The sequence below is a fragment of the Gossypium arboreum genome, chromosome 7 (assembly GCF_025698485.1).
Source record: "Gossypium arboreum isolate Shixiya-1 chromosome 7, ASM2569848v2, whole genome shotgun sequence".
NCBI lineage: Eukaryota > Viridiplantae > Streptophyta > Magnoliopsida > Malvales > Malvaceae > Gossypium > Gossypium arboreum.
This window is the reverse complement of record NC_069076.1, coordinates 91,251,250-91,255,897: the sequence shown is the minus strand read 5'-3', so window position 1 is coordinate 91,255,897 and position 4,648 is coordinate 91,251,250. Positions and strand designations below refer to the sequence as shown.

The following is a 4,648-nucleotide window of genomic DNA, read 5'->3' as shown; positions in this document are numbered from 1 at the left end:
TACAAACCGCAAATAGTTTAAGTTGATACTTCACTATTACGAGCCATTTTCGCATGGCCGTACACATATACATCATAACATATTTAAACCAACAAGGGTAGTCCTATACATGCCATTTCAAGTTCAACCAAGAATTTATACCAAAATGGGGGCTTGATAGTCTGGATGACTTCGACTTCAACGATCCCGAATCCGATTGCTATCGGCGAAATCTAGAAAACCGAGAGCCAAAGCGGTGAGTAAGCATTTTTATGCTTAGTAAGTCTCAAGGAATATAATCAACTCTAATTACAGCAATACATTCACATAGTTAAATGCATCATTTCATTAATGCACATTCACATAATCATACTTACTTCACCATCCCAACTCTTATGTTTATACACAAATAACGGCTTCATTAAGGCCGATAACTCGTTCCATCATAGGAGCGGATATTCACACGCTCTTACTCCCAGCGCAGCAAAGCACACACCGCACTTACCTTGTCATTGGGAAATTTCACAAGTGCATTAGCTGAAATTTTCCAGCAAGCTTATAATTTTCAAATCACATACCTTCGAGTTTAACCGGATGTCGCTACTCGATCAATCGCCTTGGGACATAGCCGGTTATGGTAACCCGCACCAAGGCCTACGGACTTAACCCGGATATCACGATTTGCACAAATGCCTTGGTCTTAGCCCGGATAGAATGACTCGCACGAATGCCTTTGGTCTTAGCCGGATGTAGCCACTAGCACAATTGCCTTGGTCTTAACCCGATTATAATTTCCAGCATAATTGTCTTTGGGCTTAGCCGGATATCAATCAATTTCTCATGCACACATACATCAATAATCATTGGACATACATATTTATTTTCGTTACTAAGGCTCAAACACAATTATAATCACTAACATAATCGCCTTGGGACTTAGCCCGGTATCATTGAATACTCATACACACATAAATCAATAATCAATACATCCATATTTCATTCCACATAATTCAAGTAAGGTCACTTCTTGAGGACTTACCTCGGATGTTGTCGAACGGCTTTTACGGCTATTCGATCACTTTTCCTTCCCTTGTCCAATTGTGGCCCTCTTAGCTCTTGAGCTAATTCAAACAAATTCAATTTATCAAAACCTCATTGTGCTAGCTTATGGCGAATATGACAAGGAATTTAAATGGTCATATGGCCACCCTTTAGCTTGAATACACAATGGTCATGCACATTTTATACTACATCAAGCAATTCAATACAATTTATTCGAGCATCAAGGAAAAGCTAAGGCCTTCAATAGGCTACCCAAGGCCGAATATACTTGTCCATGTTGAGGCCAATTATGCACTTAATACCACACAAAAACAGCATGCATTTTACTAGTTAATGCTTTGCATATTGTAGCTCAAAACTTACAATATAGCATCAAGCACTCATATGTGTGCTAGGCCGAATGTGCTTACAATTTCACAATTATTCTTCAACATCTTCTTCTTTAAACAAACTTATTCATCACTTCCTTCATAACCAAAACATCATGTGCAAACATATATATACATATATGAGCATGGCCGAATTTCAAGGTGTCCATAGCCATCCAAAACACAAATTTTAACTAACATGCAAGAAGCATGAACCATGCTCATGAATGCATCATGGCGAATATGACAATCATGCTCCTTTTCAACTTCAATCATGATAAAACAAAAGAAAGCTCAAAATCTTACTCAAGAGTAGACAATCCATCATTGCATGCATCATCATCAAGCTTCACACTTAGCATGCAATGGCTTTATCACCATAACAACTTTGGCCAAATACCATTTCCATGGCTTAACAAAGATTTGAGCCATGGCTAACATGCACATCAAGTTAGCAACCAAAACATGCATGAAACTCCTAACACAACCTCATACATACCTTAATCTTGATGCAAACTTAGCCAAATCTCCTTCTAGATCTCTTCCAAACCAAGCATGAAGCAAAATCCTCCTTCTTCCTTAGTTTTGGCTCAAAGAAAGGATGAACAAAATTTTTTTTTCCTTCTCTACAACTCACGGCAATGGGGGGATTACCATACTCACACACATTTTTTTTCATTTTTTATCACCCATACACCTTTGTTTATTATTTCACCCTAATGCACCAACAAAACATGTTTCATGACATGTTTAGCCCATCCTCCCTTGTCATGGCCGGCCACCACCTATAAAGGGGAATTTGACATGCAAGTCCATTATTTTGCATGCATGCTTTAATTAGTCATCACACATTTCCTATCATACTTTCAAAGTTCATTACTAAGTCCTTTCTTGTGGAATTCACCCTTATAACACTAAATCAATCATCATAAAATGTCATACATGAGCACACATATTATAGGCATCAAAATAAATTTTAATTATTTTTATGCCTCGGTTTTGTGGTCCCGAGACCACCTTCCGACTAGGGTCAATTTTGGGCTGTCACATAGACATAGGGTGACAAGACTTTGCCGGATTAGGGTGAAACCTAATAAGGGGATCCATAGATCGAGTTAATGCAACCCTAGAATGTTAATTAGAGAAAAGTCTCGGTTATTCAATCTAGAGATTAGACGTTATTAGTCATGAACAGGGATAATAACATAACTTAGGGATCTCTACGGAACAAGTTGAATGAATAAATCGTTCGATTCAGAGCCAGAATAACAAGTAAAGTCTAGGTGGATTTTTCCTTAGGTATTGTCTTAAGTCAATCGATTTTTCCCAAAAGCAATTCCCCAATTCTTTTCTCTGTGAGTTCTTAGTTTAGGTAATTAGTTAATTAAAACAAAATCTCTTTATTCTTAGGCTAGACAATAAAAAGACAGTCATTACTAGTACTTTTAGCTCCTTTGGGTTCGACAATCCGGTCTTGCTGAAACTATACTACTGTTCGATAGGTACACTTGCCTACATTGCAATAATAGTTAGTTTAAGAACGAGTAATTATAAATATTTAAAACCTATCACGAAATCACGCGATCAAGTTTTTGGTGCCGTTGCCGGGGAACTAAGATATTAGGAATGCTTAATTTTTATTACTTTAGCCATTTATTTTTCTTGCAATTTAATTTAATTTTATTATTAGTATTATTTATTAACCTAATCTTTCTTTCTCTTGGCAGGTTTTTATAGTTTATGACTAGAAGAAACCCGTCGGGACCATTACTTTTTGACGAAGAAATCGATTGTACAGTTTGTAGAAACCAAAGAGAAATAAGGCGCAGTTTAAGATACACGGAGAACGAGCAAGAAAATGATACTCAACCCCCAACCGAAGAGATGGCTGAAAACCAAGGCAATCAGCTACCTCCTACAATTGCGGTTAATCAAAATCCTGCTCCACGCACTATGTATGATTATGCTAAACCTTCTTTAACAGGAACTGAATCAAGCATAGTTAGACCTGCTGTAACTGCAAATACTTTTGAATTAAAACCTAACACTATTTAAATGATACAACAATTTGTTTAGTTTGATGGTTTGTAGGATGAGGATCCCAACGTTTATTTAGCCAACTTCTTAGAACTATACAATACATTTAAAATGAATGACGTTTCTGATGATGCCATACGTCTTCGGTTGTTTCCCTTTTCATTGAGTAACAAAACTAAACAATGGTTGAACTCGTTACTACGAGGGTCAATTAATGACTGAAAAATTTTTACTAAAATATTTTTCGCCGGCTAAAATAGTTAAATTACGTAATGATATCTCTTCTTTTGTGCAGATGGATTTAGAGACACTCTATGATGCATGGGAAAGATACAAGGACCTTTTGAGAAGGTGCCCTCACCATGGGTTACCACTTTGGCTTCAAGTACAAACATTTCACAATGGTCTGAATCCTTCAACTCGACAAATGGTTGACGCAGCAGGGGGCAGAACCATCAACAATAAAACACCGGAATATGCCAATGAGTTTATAGAGGAGATGTCACTGAATAACTATCAGTGGCAAGTCATGAGGACAAAGCCAACAAAAATAGCCGGTGTTTATAACATCGATTCGGTCACCATGCTGTCAAATCAGGTAGAACTCCTAAATAAAAAGATTGATGGTTTTCTTAGTTCTTCACAGGTTAACCCAGTAATGCAGTGCGAAGCAAGTAGTGGTGGAACAAACTATTCGGAATACCAACCTTATGGCCACAGCATGGATAACGAGTAATTAAACTACATGGGTAGTAATCCTCGACCTCAAAACAATCCATATAGTGACACTTACAATTCAGGTTGGAGGAACCACCCCAATTTCTCGTGAGGCGGTCAAGGAAATCAAAGACCACAACATCCTCTGGGCTACCAACAACCACCTTACCAACAGGAAAAGAAGTCAAACCTTGAAGAGATGCTTTCAAAGTTTATATCAGTGTCAGAAACCCATTTTCAGAACACAGAGACAGCACTAAAAATCAACAAGCGTCGATCCAAAGCCTTGAAACTCAGATAAGCCAGATTTCCAAAATAATCTCCGAACGACCACACAGTAGTTTGCCAAGTAATACTGAACCTAACCCAAGGGAACAACTCAACGCAATTAATATTCAAAATGAAGAAGGAGTCGTTGAGCCTGAACCAGAACCGAGGCAAGAAACTGTGGTAAGTAAAGGTCAAGGTGAGGTAGATCAAAATAC

The 4,648-nt window shown here is 37.8% G+C and overlaps 1 non-coding gene across 1 annotated transcript; it reads right to left on the bottom strand.

Annotated features, from left to right (window-relative positions):
• Positions 1-3,708: 3,708 nt before the first annotated feature.
• Positions 3,709-3,815, bottom strand: LOC128296003 (small nucleolar RNA R71). The gene has a single exon (XR_008286551.1). It is a non-coding gene; the product is annotated as a small nucleolar RNA R71 (small nucleolar RNA).
• Positions 3,816-4,648: the final 833 nt, after the last annotated feature.